General features: G+C 36.6%; 1 long non-coding RNA gene across 1 annotated transcript in view; it reads right to left on the bottom strand.

Moving 5' to 3' along the window:
* Nucleotides 1-8,515: 8,515 nt before the first annotated feature.
* Nucleotides 8,516-14,626, bottom strand: part of LOC147400265 (uncharacterized) — a 70,510-nt gene continuing 64,399 nt past the window's right edge. The window contains exon 4 of the long non-coding RNA XR_015179284.1: nt 8,516-8,829. This is a non-coding gene — a long non-coding RNA (uncharacterized LOC147400265). The remainder of the gene's footprint in view (nt 8,830-14,626) is intronic.

Raw genomic sequence — 14,626 nt, 5'->3', positions numbered from 1 at the left:
ACCTTTGCAAGTAATCTATAATGTAGATAAATTCTGAAATTAACTCAATCCATGGAGCAAGTCATTGCTCATGGGTCGGACGGTGGAACAATTAAATCCTTGAAAGTAATCAAAAGATATTCATGAAAACACTAGCATGATTGAGATTGCCCAACTTATCTTCTGATTTTTCACATAGCATTGCAATTCTTGAACTTATCTAAGTAATGGCTATCTAAGTTGGATCATACTTATAAGTTGGATTACCTTAATCAGAAGAGAGTTTTCAGAATTAAAACATGTAAGCAAAACAAGAATTTAAATCTACACTAGAGGGATTAATTTGCTATGGCTTCCTTAACTTCTCTAATGAGAATTTAGCCAATCATTGCAAGCATTGTAATTGCAGAAAAATAACAAATTAAATGATAAGATAGGTGAAGAAGAAGATGCACTTTAATCCTTATTTAATAACTCCCAAAAGAACTATAGAAAATATTAATGGATCACTCTTGATGTTCTCACTTCACTTAAGAACTCTCACAAAAGAAAAATTACAGAGAATTAAAAGAAGAAAAACCAAAAATTATGGAAGAAGAGAAGAGCCCCTCTTCTCTAAAATCCACCTCCCAATTTATAATGTTCGTATTCGGGTAATCGGGATAATTTGGTGGATAATTCGATTCAAATGACCCAATCAGTTACAATCACCGAAGCTTCTAGGAGCTTCTGTAAAAATGTCGAGGAAAAATTCCTCGAAATGACCGAGTCGCGGTCTTGGCTAGCCGCGGCGCGGTGACGTGGGGCCCAAAATCCTCGAGATTTTACCGGATGCTTCCTTTTTGCTCGCATGTTGTAACAGTAATTGTTATTTCTTTTGTTGGTTTTCGAATGTGTCCTTTTCACCTGAAATTAGTAACAAACTATTGTTAGCGACATTAATTTGGGATTTAATAAAATTTATTATTATTTTAAGGGAACTAGTATTTATACGATGGTAATCTCGGTGAAATTACGGTCCCAAAGTGAAATTATTGAGACCTTATCACATCCCCAAACCTCAATTTTACTAGTCCTGAGCAAAATTTAAATGTAAACAACTCCTCTTTCGTGAGGTTCCTGACTGCATTTAGCTTATACAGTAAGCCCTTTAACCCCTAGGTTACCCCTAGTGGACGAGTTTGACTCGTGAGGATTTGCAGTGAATATACCTACAAAATTCTATCATTTTAAAATATAATAACTTCAAAATTATTGCATATAATGGTATCACACCAATTTTCAAAAATCCAGTCAAAGGTCTATTTGAGCAAAAATTCTTTTTATTCCTCATTTTCATAAATATCTTGAGTGTGTGCACAAATTTTTCTGATTGTAACAAAGATTTTTCGGAATAGGATTTCCCTTCTTAACTGTTAAGATGGTTGAGTCTGCCTAACTTCTAACTCGAAACTGAGCCTCCTTTTTAGGATTGTGAGAAGTATGGATGTTCACTTTAATACCTCTAAGGGACTTTATTTATGATATTCCAGTGTACTCACGTTTTTACCATTGACAGCTTTCACCCTACTGAACTATTTTGATCTCATTGGACTCTTTTCACAATTTGCACTTTTTCAGTTCTAACCTTCACATCTTTCTGCTTTTCTTTTCAACATTTTTCATGCTTTATCATTTTTTTCGATATATATATATATATTTTTTTTAAAAGCAAGTAGCCCTTTTCAAGGTACCCAGTCTAATCCTATGGTTGCTGTCTCAAAAATATCAACTACAGTTCTATTTTTCTTCTATTCAGCCAACCAAAGGACAAGGAGGTCAAAGTTCAATATTTTTCAAGTTTTCCCTCTCATTTTAGACAGCGAAGAAGACAACTCTTAATCCAAAATAACTCTTTCACTACAATCAGAAGTGACATGAATTTTGTTTTTCAAAATATCTTGTTTTTGAGGAATAAGAATTTATAAACAAATTGGACATGAGCCTGGTTTAAAAATTCGTATGATGACAGTACATATAAACATTTTGATGAAGGTATTTTTGAAAATGTATCGAAAACAATGTACAAAAATTTTAAAAATTGAAATGTGCTATCCCACACCCCCAAACCTAAATTTAGCATTGTCCTCAATGATTAAAGAGTAGAGGTTTAGAGTACACCTGAAAGTGGATGTCATTATGTTGCAAAAGTTGTAGGTACAACCAAAAAAAGTGTTCCACATAGGGTGTAAAAGTGAAAAGCACACTACAGACGGTGTACACCTGAAAGAAAGTGAGTGATTGCAGAAAAATAAATCCTACATGGTCACACAAAATATGTACAGAAATCTAGGTTACCTCCCGAAGTAGCGCAAAGTTTAATGTCTTCAGCCAGACATGGAATTAGAGCTAATCCTGATACACAGGATTACTCAAAAATGAGTCTTTTTTTGATGAATGAGGGAGATTCTAAAATGGCTTCAATCTTTGGCCATTGACTTGAAAAATATTTCCATTGGCTGGATTGAGTACCTCGATGTTTCCATGAGGGTGAATATTGTGGATGAAAAATTGTCCAGTCCAATGGGACTTTAACTTCCCTGGAAATAAATGAAAGCGAGAGTTATAAAGGAGCACTCTCTGCCCTACATGAAAGGATTTTCTCTGGCTGTGCTTATCATGCCAGATTTTTGTGCGATCTTTATATAGCTTTGCACTATCGTAAGCATCATTCCTTAATTCTTCCAACTCCATGAGTTGGAGCTTTCTAAGTTCGTCGGCCTTTGCTAGATCAAAATTCAAATGTTTGATCGCCCAAAAAGCTCTATGCTTGAGTTCGACTGGCAAATGACAGGCTCTACCAAAGATTAAACGATAAAGGGACATTCCTGTAAGAGTTTTGAACGATGTTCTGTAGGCCCACAAGGCATCAGATAATTGTAAGAACCAATCTTTACGAGTCGGATTGACGATTTTTTCAAGAATGGTTTTGATCTCACGATTAGAAATTTCGACCTGCCCACTAGTTTGTGGGTGATATGGAGTAGCTACCTTATGAGTGATTGAATATTTGTGCATCAAACTTTCAAAAACTCGATTACAGAAATGTTTCCCTCCATCACTAATGATAGCACGAGGGGTACCGAATCGGGCAAACACAGTATTTTTGAGAAATTGAACAACCTTATGATCATTCGTTCGACAAGCTGTGACTTCAACCCATTTTGACACGTAGTCGACTGCGACTAAAATGTATTGGAATCCGTGTGAAATGGGGAAGGGACCCATGAAGTCAATGCCCCAAACATCGAAGATTTCGATGATCAAAATTGGTTGTTGGGGCATCTCATTTCTTCGATTGATTTTTCTTAGACGTTGACATCTATCACAAGATTTAGCAAAGAGATGAGCGTCATGAAATATTGTGGGCCAATAAAAATCACACTGTAAGATTTTAGTTGCTGTTTTCTTTCCTCCAAAATGCCTACCACAAGCATGATTGTGGCAGAACTCGAGAATCCCACTATGTTCTCTCTCATCAACACACCGACGAATTATCTGGTCTGGACAGTATTTGAATAAATACGAATTATCCCAAAAGAACCATTTGACTTGGGCAAGGAAGCGCATACGATTTTACTTACTCCAAGAGGTGGGAGTTTGACTTGTCACCAGGTAGTTGACAATGTCAGCATACCAAGGTGTGTCAGAATTAGAAATTGCAATGATTTGCTAATCAAGAAAATTTTTAGAAATTGGGAGAGAGTCAGAAAGAGTTTCAACTACTAGCCTAGATAGGTGGTCTACAACCACATTCTCGCATCCCTTTTTGTCTCGAATTTTGAGATCAAACTCTTGAAGAAGAAGGATCCATCGTATCAACCTCGCCTTCGCATCCTTCTTGGCAAGAAGGTATTTCAGCGCTGCGTGGTCAGTGAAAATGACTACTTTGGACCCGATAAGGTAGGAACGGAATTTATCTACGACAAGAACTACTGCTAGTAGTTCCTTCTCAGTGGTGGAATAATTCAGCTGGGCATCATTTAGCGTCTTGCTGGCATACTGAATGACATGGGAGAGTTTTTCAACTCGTTGCCCCAATACAGCACCTATAGCGTAATCGGATGCATCACACATCACCTCAAATGGGAGATCCCAATTGGGTGGTTGGATAATATGTGTTGAGGTCAACTCAGTTTTCAACTTTTCAAAGGCAGATAAACAAGTGTTGAAAAACTCGAAGGAAATGTCTTTGGCTAACAGATCACACAGGAGTTTTGAAAATTTTCCAAAATCTTTGATAAACCTTCTGTAAAACCCTGCATGCCCTAGGAACGAACGAACTTCTTTCACAGTTCTAAGTGGAGGCAAATTTGCTATAAGATCGACCTTGGCTTTATCTATCTCAATTCCTTTATGAGAAATGATATGTCCTAGAATTATCCCAGAGGTGACCATGAAGTGACACTTTTCCCAATTTAGCACGAGGTGCTTCTCTCGACATCTTTTCAAGACTAACGTCAAATGTTTCAAGCAGTTGTCAAAATTCGACCTGAATACAGAAAAATCATCCATGAAGACTTCAAGAAATTCTTCGACCATATCAGAAAATATACTCAACATACACCTTTGAAAGGTGGCTGGAGCATTACATAGCCCAAAGGGCATGCGTCGATAGGCGAAGGTCCCAAATAGACAGGTAAACGTTGTTTTTTCTTGGTCTTCTGCGGCTATTGGGATTTGGTTGTATCCCGAATATCCATCAAGAAAACAATAATAGGCATGACCGGCTAAACGTTCAAGCATCTGATCGATAAATGAAAGAGGGAAGTGATCCTTACGTGTCATCGTGTTTAGTTTCCGGTAGTCTATACAAACTCTCCATCCGGTTTGGACACGAGTAGGTATGAGTTCATTATCCTGATTGGTCACAACTGTGACACTCGACTTTTTAGAGACAACCTGAACTGGACTAACCCATTTACTATCCGAGATGGGGTATATAATACCCGCATCTAAAAGTTTGATGACTTCTTTTCGGACGACCTCTTATAACACCGGATTGAGTTGCCTTTGTGGTTCTCTCGATGGTTTCAAATTTTTCTCAAGATGAATTTGATGCATGACCACAGAAGGACTGATGCCTTTAATAGCAGCTATGGTCCACCTAATAGCTTCTCGATTTTCGCGTAGAATGTCAATTAACCAATTTTCTTGTGATTTTTCCAGAGTAGGGGAGATAATGACAGGGAAGGTCTCAGCATTGCCCAAAAATGCATATTTCAGCGTATCAGGCAATTGCTTTAACTCAAGCTTTGGAATTTCTTCCACTATTGGGGATGACGAAAGAGAGGACAGACTCTGTACTTTTGGCTGCCAATCCATCATAGGGACGGATTCAAGAAGAGAGTTTACCTCCCTGATGGATTTCTCGATATCTAATTCTAGGCCGAATTGGCCAAAATACTCTTCTAACGGATCCTTATTCTCCACTTCCTCAAAAGTACTACTGACCAGGGTGTCGATCTTGTTGACTTCTTCCAAATCATCCATGTCAGTAGATTGAAACTTATTTTGGAAGACATTCATTTTGACCTTCATGTCCCCAAATGATAGGGTCATGATACCATTGCGACATTTAATGACTGCATCGAAAGTGGCTAAAAAGGGTCTTCCTAAGATGACTGGAACATGAGAATTTGGGTTAATCATAGGTTCAGTGTCAAGAACTACGAAGTCGGCAGGAAAGTAGAAATCCTTCACTTTAATGATCACATCCTCCACTATTCCCTTGGAAATCTTCACCGATCTATCTACTAGACTTAGAGTGATATCCGTACCTTTAAGTTCGCCTAAACCTAATTGCTGGTAGACTGAGAAAGGAAGAAGATTCACACTAGCCCCAAGATCTAATAAACATTTCTCAATCATCGTATTTCCAATGTGCACAAAAATTGTAGGACAGCCTGGGTCCTTGAATTTAGGAACAATTGTCTGTTGAATCAGACAGGAAGACTGGGCTGTCATCATAGCTTCTCTTGACACAGGATTTTTTCGCTTCACTGTGGTGAGATCTTTGAGAAACTTGGCATATGAGGGAATTTGACGAATTGCGTCAAGGAAAGGAATATTGATTTGAACGTTTTTAAACACTTCTAGAATTCCTTCCAATTGTTTTCCCTTTTTGTTGTCTATGAGTCTATGAGGGAACGGGCTCTGGGAATGATCACTCGACTCTCAAAAGGAGGAGGTGTTTCCTTGGACTGGTCTTCCTTTTCTGTGGAAGGTGCTTTAGAGGTTGTTTCTTTGGATAGAACTTCCTCAGGCATTTCAACTTTATTGTCCACCAGTTTACCAGATCGTAAGGTGTGGACAGCTTAAACAGAGTTAGAAGGACCCGCCTGACTATTGATTTCATACTGTCCTCTTGGAACAGTTCCTGCTGGATTAGGCACAGTTTGACTAGGAAACTGACCTTTGTTTTTCTCTCCCATGGATGAAGCTAACTGACCCATCTGAACCTCTAAATTTTTAATTGCTTCTGCAGTGACCTGGTTGGTCTGAGACTGGCTCTAGGTAGTTTGGATTTGTTGATGTATGAGTTGCTGTTGTTGCTTTAATATCTCATCCATCATTAATTCCAATGTTGAGTTTGTTTGAGCAATAGGAGGAGAGTAATTGGTCATAGGGTCGACAATGATCGCCCGTGGATCAGAATTTTGAGGTGAAAAATAGGATGGTTGCGGAACCAAAGATAGGTTCGCACTGGCATGAGTTTGACGATTGAAATTTTTCTGAAACCCTGGAGGACTTCCTGATTTGATAGGTTCACTTTGTCGATAGGAGAAATTGGGGTGAAACCTATTATCAGGATGGTACGTCTGACTATAGGAGTTAGGAGTGGTTTTCCTATATGTGCTGTAATTTCCAACAATATTAATTTGCTGTAACTGCGAAGGAGCTAAGGTGGGACAATTCTCCGTAGAATGATTGAAATTTTCACATAGCTGACATGATGAAAATGTCTCTGTGGCGACTTGTAGAATTGAAGTGGCTTCGTGGAAATTGGATTTGACACTGAAAGCGTCAAACTTTTTGTTGGGACTTTGTAAGCTACTCACAAGGCTATTCATGACATTCTTAAGTTCAGGATCAGACTTAACCTCATACATGCCCGGCTTCTTGACTCCTAAATCTCCTCTATCGAACTCCCCTATTTTTGTGCTCCAATTTCGAGCATTCTCAGCCAATTCGACTAAGAATTCATATGCTTGATTAGGAGTTTGATTCATGAATTTACCCTGATGCATAGACTCAAGAAGAATACGCTGGGCTGTTGGGAGACCTCGATAAAAGAATTTAACCAATTGAGTTTTGTCTATCCCATGGTGCGGATACTTAAATAGAAGGTCATTGAACCTTTCCCAAGTCTGGGAGAATTTTTCATCTGGTCTTCCCTTGAAGTTCCGAATGGTATTTTTGAATTGTTCCGTCTTCGCCGTAGGGAAGAATTTGGCCATGAATTTTCTCAACAACTCATCCCACGTAGTGATAGAGTTGGAGGATAAGGAATTTAACTAAGCCGCAGCATTGTCTTCAAGAGAAAGTGGAAATAACCTAAGCTTGACATTCTCATCGTCGAGGTAACCATTTTTGAATGTCTAGCATAAGGTCAAGAATTTATTGAGGTGATTGTACGGTTGTTCGCTTTCAAAACCGTGAAATTTGGGCAGCATATTGATGGTGGCTGCCCGAATTTCAAATTGTGCCACGTTAGCAACAGGTAAAATTATACATGATGGAGGGTTGGCAGTAATAGGTGCAAACAACTCATTGAGAGTTCGTTGATCCTCATGGATGTGATGAGGTGGAAGTGGATGTGGATCCATTTCTGGGACTGGTGGAATGAGAACGGTATTGCTTTCTCGTCTAACCTTAGGTAGAGGGTGAGACCTTGTGATCTCCAAATTAAAAATAATTGGATTTTTCTGCGATCTCCTACCTAACATACACTACCAAATTGCACACAATAGGAGGGAGAAATTCACACGTAAGAACTGGGTGCCTATTACTAGACAGCTCCTAACTGGTTCAAAGGATTAATCAAAGCCTCTAAATCTCTGAAATCGGAACAGCCAGTTTAATCTCCAAAGGATAGGTGGCGCACAATGCTGAGTAAGGGCACTCTTAGATCACCTCTCTTCTTGAATAGACGTGTGTCTATCCCCTAAATTCACGTAGAACTACAGGCAAGATTGCGCTTAGGCATTGTTCACGATCAAGAAGTGCAATTGGTGCAACTTTTGATTAGCTTTGCTTAATGAGCTCGATGGAACCTAGAGTCCAGTCTAATCAATTTTAATTAATTATTTGGTTGTGAATTTGATTTTTCTAGAAGGGAAAGATATCGGTAATGAACTCCGATTCTTATCTTATGGTGCCATCCTCATAAGGGCGCCCTTATTACTAGGTGCAATCCAATGTGTACAAATTAGTCACTCAAAAGCAATACAGAAACTCACTAGCGAGTGATGCGTGTGTGCTTCAAAATTTACCTCCTGTTCTAGACGGGGGATGATCGAGTTCAGTCGACTCGGGCCACCAACACCAAATTTGGTGTACGAACCCGAGGGGCTGAGATAGTTTCGTCCCACTATCGTCTGTCCCTAATTTTATTACAATCCGTGCCCTCTCGGATACAATTAAAAATTAATACAAGTTCAAGTTCCTAATACAATTTGTTTTCTAAGAAAAAAAATAACATAAAATGCAGAGGAAATTTGAATTTTCTGATCTTCTTGGTAAAAGAACCAATTCAGTGGATAAAAATTCCACGTGTCGTCTTTCGTCAACTTCCGTCGAGTCTGTCACCTGAAAATAACAAAAATTATTCAAATCAGTATGTTACAGAAAAAACCAATATGACCATTACAATGTCCATGATGTCAGAAGCTTTTTAAAAAAAAATCAGCAGAAAATATTACCACGTCACCGCCGAGCACCTAAGGGCAACCGCAGCGCGGTGAAATTTTGATGAAAATCGATTTTTCAAATTGGAAATGGTTTCTGATATCCTGAGGATTGTAATGAAAATTTTTTCAAATTTTTTTATATTAGTTTGGCTTCTATTTCAAGCAAAACACGTTCGGATCTATTTCGGAAACTGTTTCGGATACTTCCGAATTGAAAAATGACTCAACTCTCTGTCCCCGGCAGCGGTGCCATTTTGATCGGTTGTAAATCTTGCTAAATAAATGCAAAGATTAAGATGTGAACTAAGACTTTGAGCAAGTCCAATTCGTTCCACAGGGACAACAAAGATTCAAAGATTCATTCGGTTAGAAACCAAAACAAAGTTTTGAAACAGATTGATTTAAAAACAGAATTGATTAGTAGAAACAAAGAAGCAAATAACATCTAATTTGTAAAAGAAATTGAAACTGAAAAGAAAGATTGAAAATCTAAGAGAGAGAGATTAGAGAAGTCAAGTAAACCTTTGCAAGTAATCTATAATGTAGATAAATTCTGAAATTAACTCAATCCATGGAGCAAGTCATTGCTTATGGATCAGACGGTGGAACAATTAAATCCTTGAAAGTAATCAAAAGATATTCATGAAAACACTAGCATGATTGAGATTGCCCAACTTATCTTCTGATTTTTCTAATAGCATTGCCAATCTTGAACTTATCTAAGTAATGGCTATCTAAGTTGGATCAGAATTATAAGTTGGATTACCTTAATCAGAAGAGAGTTTTCAGAATTAAAACATGTAAGCAAAACAAGAATTTAAACCTACACTAGAGGGATTAATTTGCTATGGCTTCCTTAACTTCTCTAATGAGAATTTAGCCAATCATTGCAAGCATTGTAATTGCAGAAAAATAACAAATTAAATGATAAGATAGGTGAAGAAGAAGATGCACTTTAATCCTTATTTAATAACTCCCAAAAGAACTACAGAAAATATTAATGGATCACTCTTGATGTTCTCACTTCACTCAAGAACTCTCACAAAAGAAAAATTACAGAGAATTAAAAAAAGAAAAACCAAAAATTATGGAAGAAGAGAAGAGCCCCTCTTCTCTAAAATCCACCTCCCAATTTATAATGTTCGTATTCGGGTAATCGGGATAATTTGGTGGATAATTCGATTCAAATGACCCAATCAGTTACAATCACCGAAGCTTCTAGGAGCTTCTGTAAAAATGTCGAGGAAAAATTCCTCGAAATGACCGAGTCGCGGTCTTGGCTAGCCGCGGCGCGGTGACGTGACGCCCAAAATCCTCGAGATTTTGCCGAATGCTTCCTTTTTGCTCGCATGTTATAACAGTAATTGTTATTTCTTTTGTTGGTTTCCGAATGTGCCATTTTCACCTGAAATTAGTAACAAACTATTGTTAGCGACATTAATTTGGGATTTAATAAAATTTATTATTATTTTAAGGGAACTAGTATTTATACGATGGTAATCTCGATGAAATTACGGTCCCAAAGTGAAATTATTGGGACCTTATCACGTTACTTCGGGAGGTAACCCTTGATTTCTGTACATATTCTGCGTGACCATGTAGGATTTATTTTTCAATTCTTTCTGCATTCACGCACTTTCTTTCAGGTATACACCCTATGTAGTGTGCTTTTCACTTTTACACCCTGTGTGGAACACTTCTTTTGGTTGTACCTACAACTTTTGCAACGTAATGAATTCCGTTTTCAGGTGTACTCTAAACCTTTACTCTTTAATCATTGAGGACAATGCTAAATTTAGGTTTGGGGGTATGGGATAGCCCATTTCAATTTTTAAAATTTTGTACATTATTTTTTATACATTTTCAAAAATACCTTCATCAAAAATTTTATATGTACTGTCATCATACGAATTTTTAAAATCAGGCTCATGTCCAATTTGTTTATAAATTTTTATTTCTTAAAAACAAGATATTTTAAAAAATAAAATTCACGTCACTTCTGATTGTAGTGAAAAAGTTATTTTGGATTAAGAGTTGTCTTCTTCGCTGTCTAGAATGAGAGGGAAAGCTTGAAAATACTGAATTTTGACCTCCTTGTCCTTTGGTTGGCTGAATAGAAGAAAAATAGAATTGTAATTGATATTTTTGAAACAGTAACCATAGGATTAGACAGGGTACCTTGAAAAGGGCTACCTGCTTTTTGAAAAAAAAGAATATCAGAAAAATGATAAAGCATGAAAAAGGTTGAAAAGAAAAGCAGAAAGATGTGAAGGTTAGAACTGAAAAAGTGTAAATTGTGAAAAGAGTCCAATGAGACCAAATAGTTCATTAGGGTGAAAGCCGTCAATGGTAAAAACGTGAGTACACTGGAATATCACAGATAAAATCCCTTAGAGGTATTAAAGTGAACATCCATACTTCTCACAATCCCAGACAAGAGGCTCAGTTTCAAGTTAGAAGTTAGGCAGACCCAACCATATTAGCAGTTAAGAAGGGAAACCTTGTTCCGAAAGATTTATGTTACAATCAGAAAAATTTGTGCACACACTCAAGATATTTCTAAAAATGAGGAATAAAAAGAATTTTTGCTCAAATAGACCTTTGACTGGATTTTTGAAAATTGGTGTAATGGCATTATATGCAATAATTTTGAAGTTGTTATCTTTCAAAATGTTAGAATTTTGTGGGTATATTCACTACAAACCCTCACGAGTCAAACTCGTCCACTAGGGGTAACCTAGGGGTTCAAGGGCTTACTGTATAAGCTAAATGCAGTCGGGAACCTCACGAAAGAGGAGTTGTTTACATTTAAGTTTTGCTCGGGATTAGCAAAATTGAGGTTTGGGGGTGTGATAAGGTCCCAATAATTTCACTTTGGGACCGTAATTTCACCGAGATTACCATCGTATAAATACTAGTTCCCTTAAAATAATAATAAATTTTATTAAATCCCAAATTAATGTGACTAACAATAGTTTGTTACTAATTTCAGTTGAAAAGGGTACATTCGGAAACCAACAAAAGAAATAACAATTACTGTTACAACATGCGAGCAAAAAGGAAGCATCTGGCAAAATCTCGAGGATTTTGGGCGCCACGTCACCGCGTCGTGACTAGCCAAGACCGCGCCGCGGTCATTTCGAGGAATTTGTCCTCAAGATTTTTACAGAAGCTTCGGTGGTTGTAACTGATTGGGTCATTCGAATCGAATTATCCGTCAAATCACTCCGATTTCTCGAATACGAATATTATAAATTGGAAGGTGGATTTCAGATAAAGGGGCTCTTCTCTCCTTCTCTTCTTCCATAATTTTTGGTTTTTCTTTCTTTTAATTCTCTATAATTTTTCCTTTGGGTGAGCTTTTGAGTGTAGTGAGAACATCAAGAGTAAACCATTGGCTCTATTGTAACTCTTTTGAAAGATTATCAAGAAAGGAATCAAGTTGCATTTCTATTTTACATTTTCTTCTCATCTATTGTCTTCTTTATTTTCTTCTTGCTGCAACTATGAACCTTGCATTGAGTGGCTAGAATCTCCTTAGAGAGTTCAATTATGCCAGAGCAAGTCCATCCATTTAATGTAGTTTTAAATTCATTATTCTTGCTTATCTTGTTAAACATTCTGTAAATTCTTCTTTGATTAGATCCCTTAGTTTATATTTCTGATTCAACTTTGATAGCCATTACTTAGATAAGTTCAAGAACGGCTATGCTCTGTGAAGAATCAGAATATAGATTAAGCAATCTCAATCAGATTAGGATTTACATGAATAACTTTTAGTTACTTTCGTTGATTAAACGGCTCCACTTTTCGATCCATGAGCAATGACTTGCTACATGGATTGAGTTAGATTCAGAATTAATCTATATTGTGGATGGTTTGCAAAGGCTACATTGAACTCTCTAATCCCTCTCTCTTAGAATTTCAATCTTTATTTTCTATTTAGATTTCAATTTACAATTTGATTTCCATTTTAGTTTCTACTACAACTCTGTTTTGTTTTTAAAACTAATCTGTTTCTAACTCTATTTTTTATTCTAACCGAATGAATCTTTGAATCTTCATTGTCCCTGTGGAACGAATTCGACTTGCCCGAAGTCTTAATTCACATCTTAATCTCTGCATTTATTTAGCAAGATTTACAACCGATCGGGAATACCCAACTAAACGATACGTGGTGACTTAGTTTGATATACTGTATAGATACGAGGCTAGGGTTATTGCTTTCGTAAATGGTTTAGTGTCCCACAAAGAGACCGACCATGTACTAATACTACGTCAGCAATCAGGACATGTGACTTTACGACTTATGATAGGACAAAGGCTCAGATCACTCCAATATGGGTGCATTGATATGCCTTTTAGGGTCACTGATCAAACGGTATGATGCCCAAGTTTTATATACCATAAAGGTACATGATTGGAGTTTGGGTTTTCATGAATGACGTCGCACCCTACGAGGAGATCGGGCCACACACTAGTACCCCATTGGCTATAAGGGACATGCAAGCATGCAATGCATCATAAATTATCATGCTAATGGTGTGTGCAAATGAGATAGGGTATGCCCGAGCGTATTTCGAGAATATTCAATCATACGAGTCACATAATCCAATTATAAAACGAATCAAGAGAAAATAAATAATCAATCACATACCAATGAAAGAAATAATAAAATCTAGCCTAATAAAAAAATCTCTAAGTCAACTGAATTGACTCGAGTGAAAATCAACTTAAGGATAATTTAGGATCGGATTAAGTTTGACCTTAAAATCCCCAGTGGAGTCGTCACTCCAATCGTCTTGACCCTTTTTCACTAAATACTGAAAATGGGTCCGACTGGTAAATAAGGGAGTTTTAAGGAATTGGGAGTCACCACCTAGTTTAGGTCTAGGATCCATAGATAACTATAAAAATGCATTGGGTTGGTCCACGGATAAGAGAAATAGCTAAGAGGTTAGATTACGGATTTCAGAAGGTGTTAAGCACCGAATCCACCCAATCGAGGTGATCGATCTCTACCATAATTTAGAAAAATCCTATGATCAATAAAGAAAGGCTAAAGTCAAACTAGAGTCCAATCATCATTAATTTATATCAGATTTGCTAAATGAATCTTACGGTTAATATTCTCTTAAATATTACATGATTCCTCGAATTTCACATAAAAAATGGAAAATTTTGAAAAAAGTCTTAATTTCATCCCATGTTCTGAATTTCACATGAAAATATTCTTCAATTAGAAATCCACATATGTAAATATTTTCCAAATCAACAAAATTAGGAATTTGCAAAAACTATCAAAATTAGAAAATCATAAATGTGAAACTGTTAAATTGGCAACTTATGAAGTTTTTAAATTTGAAATTTGAAATTTCCTAAATTAAAAATTTACAAATATATAATGAGTTCCCAAATAAAAAATTTATAAAAATAAATTTTCTAAAATAGAAAATTATCAAAAAAAATTGAAATTTACGAATTATAAAGTCATGAATTTCCATAAACATGAAATTTTCAAATTAGCAAATCATAAATCAATATGGAATATCTCGATAGGAAAACGCAAAACTCCTAAATTGAAAAATTACAAAAATGTAAAATTTTAAATAGAATATATACAAATATGAATTTTTCCAAAACGAGAGATTATAAAATGTTCTAATTAGAAAGTTCCCAAAAATGAATTTTTCAAA

This window comes from Akebia trifoliata, chromosome 6, assembly GCF_017979445.1.
Source record: "Akebia trifoliata isolate Shusen 1 chromosome 6, ASM1797944v1, whole genome shotgun sequence".
Lineage (NCBI taxonomy): Eukaryota > Viridiplantae > Streptophyta > Magnoliopsida > Ranunculales > Lardizabalaceae > Akebia > Akebia trifoliata.
Note: the sequence above shows the minus strand (reverse complement) of the source record. Positions and strands in the feature narration are given on the sequence as shown.